Source organism: Solanum pennellii, chromosome 7 (assembly GCF_001406875.1).
Source record: "Solanum pennellii chromosome 7, SPENNV200".
NCBI classification, from domain to species: Eukaryota; Viridiplantae; Streptophyta; class Magnoliopsida; order Solanales; family Solanaceae; genus Solanum; species Solanum pennellii.
In genome coordinates this window covers 63864441-63878358 of record NC_028643.1, presented here as the reverse complement: position 1 = coordinate 63878358, position 13918 = coordinate 63864441, and the positions used below count along the sequence as shown (strand labels likewise).

Sequence of the window (13918 nt, the reverse complement as noted above, 5' to 3'; positions counted from 1 at the left end):
TTGATTGAAAAAATGCTCCCTTTAGAAAAAAGTTTTAGAAAAATAAGAGTTTAGAACAGAATATATTATTTGTGAAAGGCATTGTCAAGTTTGAACAAAATTTAATAAATCTAGTGGGTTTTAAAATAAGGCAAAATGAAGTGTTTAAATAGAATTTGCCAAATGAAGTTTATAAAAGCTAAAGTACTTAGGGAAAATTGTATATAATAGCAAATTATTAATTCAGATTAAATGATATAAATATACCTTGATCTAATTGTACCTTATAATAAACTATTGCTATTTTCGCCTCTCTCCCTAGTGGAATCTTGCTCGCCACTCTCGCTTTTTATACAAAATTACAAATGTATAAATGTGTTTGTGTTTGTATAAAGCGAGAGAAAATTTTATATATACATATATTTTTGCTCCCCTCTCACAGATCTCGCTCGCCACTCTCCCAAATCTTGCTCGCCACCCTCGCCTCTCTCTCTTATACAAACAGAAACGAAATGTATAACTTACGTTTTTGTTTGTATAAAGCGAGAGAAAATGTGCATACACATGTAAATATATATATATATATTCATCCTATACACTTATAAATATACAATATAAATATTTTCTACCACTTTTATTTTGACTTTTTCTCTTTCTCGTTTTATACATACACTGATTACACAATTGATATTTTTGTATACACCTGCTTTCTTTTGTATATGTATAGCAAATTATACGGTTGTTTTGTTTGTATATGTAAAGATAATTATACATCTGTTTTTTTTGTATATGCATAGCGAAATATACATATTTATGTTTGCTAGGAGTGCAATTATGCAAACTATAACTATAACATACAAATATAATTTTTATGTTTGCTAAATGTGAAAGTTATTGTAGATTTGTTTCTAACTAAAGGTATGATTTTTATGTTTGCTAAATGTGAAAGTTATGTAGGTTTGTTTCTAACTAAAGGTATCCAAACCCAAACATCTATGTTTAGTTAACTATTATGAATCCAAACTAGATATATCAAAATCACACAAGCAAACAAAAACACGTAAACAAATAATGCAAAAATGTAAGTAGCTATAAGTGACTCCAATATAGGATCACTTGTTTTGCTTGCAATTTCGAACGGTAAAAGATGAAATGAAGACTCCACGTGCGGGTATGAGGATAATGTTGAGTCTATGAGACTCGATAATTTGCTAGTCTTGCATCAAAAGACTCCATTTTGTTCCAAAGTTCATGCAAATAATGAGAGGCTAAAAAGATTAGTGAGATAATCAACGTTAAAGTGATATCGAATAAACTAAGCCAAGTGAAAACATACAATAAATGTACTATTTACCATTCTGTGATTAACGACTTGTTAACCGAATTCAAAGCAAATAAGCTACAACACCAAACTAAAATTTTCAAGTTCATTTTATTTAAGCTACAAGAAAATTACTTTTACGACAAAAAGAAACCAAATCATGATCCTTCAATATTCTTACACAATCATTATTAGATAAAACAAAACTTGTGCAACTGCATCTACTAAATGGAGAATAGGAGAGGGGCTTAAACTCAAGTCCATATGTAGTAAAAATAGAGTAGAATTACAGAAGCATTAATGTCATAATATGTTTACACTTTATTGCAATGTATACGCCCAAAAATCAGTCAAGGACTAGGTCCCTTGACTCAGCAAGAACAATAACTAAACATATGCGTATACTTCTTTTGATAGGACTAGGTCCTCAACACAGTTACAATAACACACAGTAAAATAGGTGCTGAAAGTAAAGATTGAACAAATAATTTTACGTGGAAAGCTCCTTGCTCAAGACAGTAAAACCACGACCTGTCTCAACAGGAACTTTGAAACTGCTTCACTAATCTTCTCAAAGCAAAAGTAAAAACCAGTTTACTAGAGGAGATTAGCCTGCTAACCTCCACCCTAAGCAATACGTCCTACTACTTAGATGAGCCAGAGCAGATACCACACTGCCACTAAGCTACCTACTTCTAGATAACTTAGTCTTCGACTAAGAAGATACAACACTGCCCACTAAATCACCTACCACTAGACGACTTAGAATTTTGGTAGAACAGAACGAAGATCTAATTCATTTATGGATTAGGAATAGATTTACAATAAAAGACACGAGACACAAAGCTTAAAATCCAACAAAGACTCTTCAGTACTCCATCTGGTCCTTTGTTGATATGAGCAATGTTCTTCTTTGAAGGTGACCTTCTTTTCAAGCTTGTGAATTTTTAGAAAAATCCAGGTTTAGTTTGCCAAGTCTTAAGTTTTTGTTTGTTGGAAAGAGATAATATAAATCACCACAAACTCTTGAGACAATCCCATTGCTGAAGGTCTGCTATTAGTAAAGTTGTGCACCTACAGTAGCAGCCTTTCTGACAACTGTCTTGTCACCTTTTCACGTAAGCAATCTTGCAGGGACCAGATCCCTTGCAAACTTCTTTATGAGTTGTTGAAAGGCTTGCTGACTGACTTTCTTCTTTGTATGAACGAATTTATTTTTTGTTTGTCATGTTGACTAACTCAACCATAAAGAGTTTATTGATCATTAGACAAACAACTGGATCCATTTTGATTGGTGTAGTACACTGATGCTTCACCAACCTCCTGACGCGGACAACTTTTATAGTTGTACCCCATTTTACATCTGATGGAGAGAACTCTGGTAGGGACCAGGTCCCTGCATTTGTGAGACACTGAAACAGGCAATCTCGTCCGCTCTTCCTATTGATGTAGAACACTGCACTTTTCATCAACCACCTGAATATAACACATTTCACTACCTTATTCCCAAGTACACAATAAATGGAAAAAACTAACTTCTTTAAACACACTTTCACATAACAAAACAAAGGCTGCATATGTTTGACAATATAAAGGCACCAAATGAACAATTAACTAACTAATAACCAAAAATTGATTTCGTGTGAAACTTAAAATGGAACCGTTATTTAGTTCACAACGTCTAAAACATGACAAGTTGTTTCAACTCGCAAAGAAGACGTGCAAACAAAAATCACTCTTGGCTCTCGAAGCATAAAATTTCGAAGAACATTCATACACACAAAGAAATTTACAGATTTTATATTTTGCAGGTATTAGGATATAAGAGTGAATCTACTTATAGTAACTTTACAATCAACGTATTATTTTTAAGGAAAAACACAAAATCTGCAACTTATTTATCAACCAAAACAAAACAAATTAAGTCATGTAAGCACGTATTTCTGGTCATAAAACTAAAAATTCTTTTAGATTCAAAACGTATGAAACATAAAGGGAGCACAACTAAACTAAGCAAGATCAGTCTCAACATACAAATTTTTTAGAGCAACATAACACTCCAATCACAGTAACAAAACAGAGGAGAAAGAAAAGAATGTTACCTATTGTATGGCAGTGAAAAGGGCTGTTGTGATCAAATGTCTATCGAACAATAACGAACTCAAGCAAATTTGAAACTTGAATTTCGTTCAATATCGAAAAAAGGAAGCAAAGGCAATATTTTAGAGAAAAAAAATATTAGTTAAACAATAGTATGGTGCAATGGAAAAGCTTCTTAAAAAATGAATGCCAAGGCTTCTATGGAGGCTGAAAATCTGCCTTATGTCAAGACTGCTTATTTATAGGAGAAGAATGATATGGTTAGAGATTTTTAGCGGGATTTTTCCAAAACCGAGTTAAGAGACGTGTTTGAATTTTGAACGTTGCGTGATTGACATGAAAATAGGGCAGTTGAACTTTGTTCATGTCTGACAAGTTTGTTGCCTTCCTGAAATGGCGGAATGAGAGAGACATGGGAGTTCTGGCCCTCCCTAGCTTCCGGACAGAAAAAATTAGCAAATTAGTCAAACTTCCTAACATAATTATTAAAAATATCTATACTTTAAAATAATTAGTGAAATTGTCAATATGTCAATATTGTACCAAATAAAATGTATCTAATATAATTAATTTTCTTTCTTTTTATTTCTCAAATCAGACCCCACATTCCACTAATTTTACTCCCCAATACGTGTGAAGAAAGATGAAAAAAGCTCTCATTACTCACTTTCCCCTCTTTCTATGTTCTTACTCTCAATTTCTCCCTTCTCTCTCTTGAGTTTTTCACCATTGTTCTCTTCTTTCCTTGTGAAAATCACCTCTTCTATTTTCTTTCAATTTATTCAACAAATCTCTCAATTCTTTCAAAATATTGTCCACCCAATGATAAAGGTACATACATTGTCGTATCTTTTGAGATTTCCCTCTATTATGTAAAGACACTATCAGTAAAATATAAATAAATTTTTTGGGTGCCTGAAGATTTCAATTTTCTATTAGTTTGTTTTGTATTTATAATTTTTTTCGCGGAATTTTATATCCTTTCTCAAGTAATATTCAAATTAGTATGTATGCTATTAATATTTGTATTCATTCAAAATATCATGTTATATAGTTCATGAATCTTGTATTTGTTCCTAATTGAATCCATCTCAAATGTATACAAACTAGATATGTATTTTATTTAGGGAAAAGGGTCTGATATACCCCTCAACTTTGTCATTTGGAGCTGATATACCCCTCGTTATAAAAGTGGCTTATATATGCCCTTACCGTTATACAAACGGCTCACACATACCCCTGCCGTTATAAAATGGCTCACATATACCCTTCATTTAACGGAAGTTAAAAAAATAGTTTTAAATTTATATTTATTTCTTCTAATTTTTTTAAAAAAAATTATTTAGTGGTATGTATGATTCTTCTATCAAAGTTCAAGGTATATTTTAATTTTTTTCATACATAAATTATTTTTTGACTTCTTTTATTATAATTATTTGAGTTTCTTGTTCTTATTTTGTTTTTTTCTTTCATTCCTTAGTTTAAAGAGAAAAAAATTAAACTATTTTTTTTGTGTGTGTATTGTAATTTAATTTCGTATTCGAAGAAAAAATTTGGTCATCTACAATAAATTTTACAAGAATATTAGTGAAACATGAATAAATTTGATTATCAAAATATCAATTATAAATTAGTCCTTGAAACAAAAAAAAAAATATTTGACGAGGATTAAATTTACTTATTGGGATTATATTTTTTAGAAAAAAATAATAAAAATTTAGATTAAAATTATTATTTTTTTCATTTCCGTTAGAGGAAAAGGATATATGTGAGCCATTTGTTTACAAGTAGGGGTATATATGAGCCACTTTCATAACAAGGGGTATATCAGCTCTAAATGACAAAGTTGAGGGGTATATCAGACCCTTTTCCCTTTTATTTATATAAAGAACAACTTCCTATTAGTTTCTTTTGTTTTTTAATAAAAGAAATTCAGAATTTCATATCCTTTCTCAATTTATATTTAAAATCGTATACATACAATTAATATTTGTATTCATTCAAAAAAACATGTTGCATAGTTTATACATTTGGTATTTGTTCCAAAATTGTATTCATTCTAAAGGTATGTCAACTAGTTATATATTTTATTTAAGAATGATTACAACAAATATTAATTTATTCCTTTTCAATTTTATATTTCATTCTCACTTTTTCATCATACTAATTTTTTTTTTTGTATTTTATATATTACTATACAAAATTCTAAATAAAAACTAGAACAAATAGAAATATAAATAAAATACATGTTGAAATGAATATAAAATGCAAGATTTTTGAAGAAAAAATAAATAGACAGGGAAAGAATATATGAATACAAATATGTTTCTTAAGTAACTAGAGATTCATTTGGCATCATAAAACTACAATGAATATAAATAGAATACATAGTGGAACGAATACAATTTAAAAAAGGTTAAAATTCTGGAGAAAAAAAAAGAACAAATTTTGAGTTTTATTTGAAAATGTAAATAATTTATTCTTTAAATAAAAACAAATAATAAAAACATAAATAAGATACATAACAAAGTAAAATTTTGACATTTTTACTAAATATTGAAAATCTCGCTAACGAGCCATCTTAATGTTAAAATGTTGACATTTTGAAAAATTTCCTTCTGATATGATGGAAGTTGGGATGAAAATTAAGTCATGTTTGGGCTTAGCTCTTGGGCTGTTGCGTTTTAGAGGCTTTGGGCAGACTTGGCGGCCAATTGGCTGAAATATTTGATATTTTCCTTTCTACTTTAAATTATTTTGGGGTCCTAACTTAACATTTAATACAATATATATGTATAATGGGATTATAACTTAATAATTTACATGATAAAATATCAATATTAAGACTTTACGCTAATGTAAAATACACGTACAAAATATTGACTTATAATTATTTTAATAAATGTAAAAAGAATTGAAATAAAATGACGACAATCGATCATTTGAGAAAAAAAAGAGGTGTAAAAGGTGATAATAATCATTTCAATAATAAAACGTATCATTTTAGTAGATAAATACTCATAGTAGTAAAAATAGTTGTGAAAAAGATTATTTTATGCACCATTCATTTAGATTCTCGAAAATAATAAATTAGAAGAAAGGAGGATCAAAATTGTGTAAACAAATACAACAAATAAATAAAGGAAAATTTTCAAAACAACAATATTTTAGTATTTAATAGGATCTCTTGTCAACACTTTTAGTATTTATTTGAAATGACAATATTTTGATTTGCTATAAGACTGACTTTTGTATTTATTTAATTAAAAAGAATACAATATCCTTTACATCAGAATGGAGAAAATCATGGGAGAAGATATTTAAAAAAAAGATAAAAATCGTTTAAATCTATAATTAATATTTTGTTACAATTGGAAAAAAATAAAGTTTCATCTCTCTCTTGTTTTTTCAAACACCTTTCACTATAGTTCTACATATTTTCAATATCCATTTTCGAATAACTCAATTGAAATTGAATTTAAGTTTACTTTGATTTTTTCCACTTTTCGTTGGATAATTTGTTTTTGAATTAATCAATTTTTATTCAGATCCTGTTACCAATTTTCGTTTCTCCATTGATAATTCTCATTCTTCATGGAAGTATAGTCGATTGATCATCATTTATGGACAAATCTCATGTAAGAACTTTTACTTTTATTTGTCAGAAGTCATGGATCAATTGTAAAAAAAAGTTCATCATCTTTCTCTCCTAAAAAATACAAAATTGCATAACGATCAAAATTATGTGCATCATCGTTAAAATTCAAAATTGTATCTGTTCATCATAGTTTTTCTTGAAAAATTCAAAATTGTTGATAGATATGGGAAGCAATTTTGAAATACAAAAGTGAAGCAATTCATCGTCGGTGTTCCTACAAAACTCGAAATTGATGATTGATCAAAGAAATTAATTGAAATATACAATCAAAAAATCACATTTATTTCTCAAGATATGATCATCTCGTATTATCTCAAATAATTCATCAAAATTAGTGGTGATGCAGCATTAGAGTAGATTTTTGAAATTTTATTCAAAAACAATTTTATTGTTGCGATATTGTATATTGAATGATCGGAATACTAATTAGTTTGGATACAAATTTGATGATATTGTGTATTAGATTATTAGAATATAAATTTATTTTGAATATAATTTTGATGATGTTATTCCTATTCTATATTGAATGATTGTAGTATAAATTTGATTGGAATACAAATTTTTCAATAATTATAGACAACAACTTATAGAATAAAATTTTTAAAATACAAATTTTGGAATACAAATCAGGTTAGAATACAATATTTTCTTAAATCGAAAATTACAAATAAAAGTGAATAATGAATTTAATCAAAAGTTAGAAAACATCTTTTTGAATACAATTTTCAAAATACAACTTTTAAATATAAATTCAGTTTAGAATATATTTTTTTGTTTAATCAAAAGCTAAAAATAAAATTAGACGAGTACAAATAATTGATATGAAACATACAAAATACATTTATTTTTAATACAAATATAGTTGATAACTAAATTTAAACATAGCATACAAAATAATTAATTTGAATGCACATGGATACAATATGCTTAAATAAATATAATATTGCTGAAAAATATAATTAAAATATAAAAAATACAACATATATACTAATATGAATACAATTTAAGTAAGAATATATATCATTTTAGTCGTCTATAATTTCATTTAAATAAATACAATATTCTGAAAATACAATTGACATATAAAACATACAACTGACAATAATAATATGAACATAAATTAAGTATGAAATTAAATATATTAAATATTAATTAAAATTGAAAAAAATGTAAACACCAAAATACAAAACCTACCCAAATTGTAATGAGATTTACTTAAAAAATCATACTCAAAAGGAAATTTACTAAATAAATAATTCTGAAGTTGAATAAATTTGGACGCAAAACTACATAAATGGTCAAATAAAATACAAATCAAAACTAAAAATTTCTGATATTAACCCAATAAATACAAATCAAAAGAAAGTTATCCAATTAAATGAGAATATGATGCAAATATTTTATTTGATCTTTTTCCATTTTAATTAAAAAAATAAGAAAGAATCTGAAAGAATAAGAAGGGAAATAAAATTAATGAATACAGAGAAAGTGGAATTGATGAGGAGTGACATTATATGAATTTTAGGAGGATAATTATAAATATATAATTTGGTATAAAAACAATCTATGAGAGAGAACATATGATTAATGTGAAATAAATTAGGAACTAAACTAGGATACAATATATTTTTTAAAATATTGCTGTAGTGACATCTTTAATAATTACTTTAAAGTGTTGTTGTTTTTAACAATTGTGTCTGTGTTATGAAACATAAAATAAGAAGAAGAAAGTAGAGAGAAGAAAAGAGAAAGACTTATTATTTCTCTTGATGAATGATTTTACAATGAGAAGAAACCCTATATTTATAGGGAAAATCTAGCTTGGTCCCTAAGTATGACTCTTAACCATATCCTAAAAGGACTGCACATGATAGACATTCACTATAATACAAATACTTTATAATACTCCCCCTGAATGTATAATTCATAGATGATGTGCCTCGTCAAAAACCTTACTAAAAAAAACTTAGAGAAAAAAATAACTCTAGTAAAGGAAAAGAGTACACATATCTATTAATACGCATCTATGCTGCCTCGTTAAAAACCTTACAAGGAAAATTCAGTAGGACAAAACCTCGTAAGGGAAAAAGAGTACAACGCGTATTAAATCCACCTAATGAGAACATCAATCCAGAGACTTGAATCTTCGCATTCCAAGCTTGTGCACCATCTTCCTGAAAGTTGCATTTGGTAGAGACTTGGTGAATAGATCAGCCACATTGTCACTTGAACGAATCTGTTGCACATTTATATCACCATTCTTTTGAAGTTCATGTGTATAGAAACGCTTTGGTGAAATGTGCTTTGTTCTATCTCCTTTTATGAATCATCCCTTAAGTTGTGCTATGCATGCTGCATTATCTTCATATACACTGGTGGGTACTTTATCACACTCCAAATCACATATCTCTCGAATGAGATGTATCATAGACCTTAACCACATACATTCTCTACTTGCTTCATGAATAACTATTAATTATCTCAGCATGATTAGACGAAGTGGCTACGATGGAGTGCTTTGTAGATCTCCAAGATATGGCAGTTCCTCCCACATATAAACACATAGCCTGTTTGAGATCGAGCTTTGTGTGGATCAGATAAATATTCTGCATCAGCATAACCAACAAGATTGGGGCTACAATTATTAGAATAAAATAAGCCCATATCAGTTGTCCCTATAAGATATCGCAAAATGTGTTTGATCCCATTTCAATGTCTCCTAGTAAGAGCAGAATCATACCTTGATAACAAATTAACAACAAAAGCTTTATCAGGCCTTGTAGTATTAACAAGATACATTAGTGCACCAATTGCACTAAGATATGGTATTCTGAACCAAGAGTTTCCTCATCCTTTTCTTGAGGTCGGAATGGATCCTTATTCACATCAAGTGAACGAACAACCATCGGAGTACTTAATGAATGCGCTTCATCCATACAAAATCTTTCCAACACTTTTTCTGTGTAGGCAGATCGATGAACAAAAATATCATTTGTCAAATGCTCAATTTGCAAACCAAGACATAATTTTGTCCTTCCTGGATATTTCATCTCAAATTCGTTTTTTAAATAATCAATTGTCTTTTGAAGCTCTATTTGAGTTCCAATAAGATTTATGTCATCAACATAAATAGCAAGTACAATAAATTCTGATTTGTTTTCTTTATAAAGACACATGGACAAATTGCATCATTTGTATAACCTTCCTTAATTAAATACTCACTAAGACGGTTATACCACATGCATTCAGATTGCTTCAAACCATATAATGATCTTTGATTTACATAATTTATGCATCACAAATCCTTCGGGAATTTTCATGTATCTTTCATTATCAAGTGATCCATAAAGGTAGGTTGTAACCACATCCATCAAATACATTTGAAGTTGCTCATGGATTGCGAAACTAATGAGATAACACAATGTTATTGCATCCATAACGGGTGAGTATGTCTCTTCATAATCGACATCATGCCTTTGAGAAAATCCTTGTGCCACCTTTATACCTTTGTATTTCATTTTTGTCATTTCTTTCTCGCACAAAAATTCATCTCCAAACAACATGTTTAATACCATTAGGTGTCTGAACTATAGGTCCAAAAACTTCACGCTTGGCAAGTGAATTCAACTCTTATTGAATTGCTTCTTGCCATTTTGGCCAATCATTTCTTTGTCGACATTATATAACATATTGAGGTTCAAGATCCTCATTATCTTGCATGATATTTGCTGCAACATTATATGCAAAGTCATAATCAATCACTTTTTCTAATCAATTCAGATTAGTTTCAACATATCTTAAATTTATGGATAGTTCATTATTTCCTTGAGTTTCAAGTTCATTGATTCTTTCATGAATAGAATTACTCAAATATTGAACTTCCATATGAGATTATTTCATAGTGTCATGTTGACATTTAATCTTTTTTTTTCAAGGATTTTGATCCTTAGAACCAAATAGTCTACCACACTTTAGGTGTGTTTTTAACTCATTAGCTATGAAACTAGTGGATGGTCCTATAGGGACATCAATTTGAATCAGGACATTCTCTGCAGGAATATGTGATTTAGTAGTCCTTTTCAAATCTATAAATGCGTATTGGATTTGATTTGTAATTTTTTGCACATGAATAATCTTTTGTACTTCTTGCTCACAAATAGAAGAATATAGATCAAGATGAGATAATGATAAATTTTTCCACAAAATTTCTCGTTTTATTTCACTATTCTCTCCCCCAAATTTTGGAAAAACTATCTCATCAAACCGACAATCTGCAAATCGAGCAGTAAACATGTCTCCAGTCAATGATTCAAGATAGCAAATAATGAAGGGTGACTCAAACCAACATATATTCCTATCCTTCTTTGAGGCCCATCTTAATGCGGTTTGGTGGTGTCACATGCACATGTATAACACATCCAAATATTCTTAGGTGGGATATATTAGGTTCTTGATCCATAACCAATTGCAATGGAGAAACCTTATGATAGTTTGTCGGACTGAGACGAATAAGTGTTGCAGCATGCAAAAATGCATGTCCCCACACAGAAGTGGGCAACCTAGTTTTCATAAGTAATGGTCTTGCTATTAATTGCAGATGTTTAATTAATGAATCAGCGAGACTATTCTTATTATGAACATGAGCAACAGATTGTTCAATTCTTATCCCAATTGCTAAACAATAATCATTAAATGATTGGGATGAAAACTCTGCAGCATTATCAAGACGAATGGACTTAATTTGATTATCAGGAAAGTGTTCCCTTAACCTTATTATTTGTGTCAATAATTTTGCAAATTTCAAGTTACGAGATGACAATAGGCACACATGAGACATCTAGAAGAAGCATCTATTAAAATCATAAAGTATCTAAATGACCCACTAGGTGGGTGAATGATCCACAAATATCCCCAAGTATACGTTTCAAGAATGTAGGGGACTCAATCTCAACTTTCATTGGTGATGGTCTCACAATTAACTTGCCTTGATAACAAGTAGTACAAGAAAATTCACCATTTAAAAGAACTTTAGGTCCTTTAATGGATGTCAATTTTTTATAATTTGTCTCATCATTATAGACCGAGAATGTCTCAGATGATCATTCCAAAGTACAAATGAATTGGACTCAGTAAACTTCTTATTTACTATAAAATGTGCCTCAATTGCACTCGTTTTTGTCCAATATAAGCCAGAAGATAAAGTAGGGAACTTTATTATAACACATGTCTGCCCAGAGACAATCTTGGTGATACAAAGATATTCAAGATTTATTTCATCCATTGATTGGATATGATAATCATTTCCACGGATATCTTTAAAACTCAACAAGTTTCTCTTAGATTTTGGAGAAAACATAGCATTTTAAATGATGAGTTTAGTTCTTTTGGGCAAAATTACAACGGCTCTTTCAAAACCCTCAATCACATTAGTACTACCAAAAATTATAGTAACATTTATTTTGCCCATACTTAAATGAGAAAAATATTTTTTATTTTTGAATATCTATGTGTTGTACCAGAATCAACCAGGCAAATGTCTTCATATTTTGATAATATGTTTTAAGAATTATCCATATCTTCTCATTAAATGACATACACAAAATAAATATATATTAAATATTAGCGTTGTCAAAAGGGTATAATGTATTATTGAGCCTTAATTTATTGCTTCCTCTATGTCAAAAATGAGTTGTTAGGAAAAAATACAATACAAATCATTATTTAAACCTAGTTAATAACAGACTATATGTTTTTAACATTAGATCGAGTTAAGGACCTAATATAATACAAACACGTGATATAGTTTAGTATTTGACTAACACTATCATATTAGAATCATATAAATAAATCAATGAAAATTATATATTATTTAATTGAGATGGAACAAACTAATAAACTACAAAAATATGATTAAACTAATTTAAAATACTAATACTCATGAAAACAACTATTATTACATGAAATTTATTAATAACTACTACCATAAAAAAATACTCTTCCATGTTCACAGAACCATCACCAATTAAGTGATCTATCTTTCCTTCAGGATGTGCAAAGAAATCTTCTACATGCAAGTGCGTGATGTCAACTTGATTTTCAGAGGTAACATTTATTTTGGGATTTTTCTCTTTCTTTTTTAGCGATTCTTGATAAAGCTCAAGCAAGTGTTTGGAAGTACGACAATCACATGCATAATGACCTCTTCCACCACATAAAAAACAGCCTTTCCTAGTTGCTTCACGTTTCCCATCCTTTCTCTTTTTCCTTTTGATTGTGATTTTTATTTGATGAATGATTAACACCAGGAAAAAAATTACGTTCTTGACTATAATCACGTTCACGATCAGGTCCATGTCCACGACCACGATTAGGGCCACAACCTTTTCCACGCCTAGCATGATGAGCATATGCCTCATTCACTTCAAGAAGTGGTTCAGATTAGGTAAACCGATTCTCATGATTTTACATTAATAAATTATTATTTTGCTCAGCCACAAGAAGATGAGAAATTAGTTCAGAATACTTTTAAGACCTTTCTCTCGATATTGTTCGAGGCATGAAAAGTGGAGAATGTTTTATCCATCATATAAATCTCACTAACCATTTCTCCACATAATTTCAATTGAGAAGTGATTCTAAATATGGTAGAATTATACTTATGTATAGACTTAAAGTCTTGTAGCCTTGGATGCATCCAATCATATCGTGCCTTTGGATTATGACCATCTTCAAGTGGTCATATCTTTATTTTAGGCTTTTCCACAAAACAAGTGGATCCTTAACTGTCAGATATTCAAATTTCAGAATCTCGTCAAGATGATGATACAAGAATATCATTGCTCGTGCACAGTTTTGCTTTG

General features: G+C 29.4%; 1 long non-coding RNA gene across 1 annotated transcript; it reads right to left on the bottom strand.

Moving 5' to 3' along the window:
- Positions 1–1597: 1597 nt before the first annotated feature.
- Positions 1598–3639, bottom strand: LOC114077958. Its single transcript, XR_003579341.1, has 2 exons — positions 3403–3639; positions 1598–2776 (listed from the first exon to the last, which is right to left on the bottom strand). It is a non-coding gene; the product is annotated as an uncharacterized LOC114077958 (long non-coding RNA).
- Positions 3640–13918: the final 10279 nt, after the last annotated feature.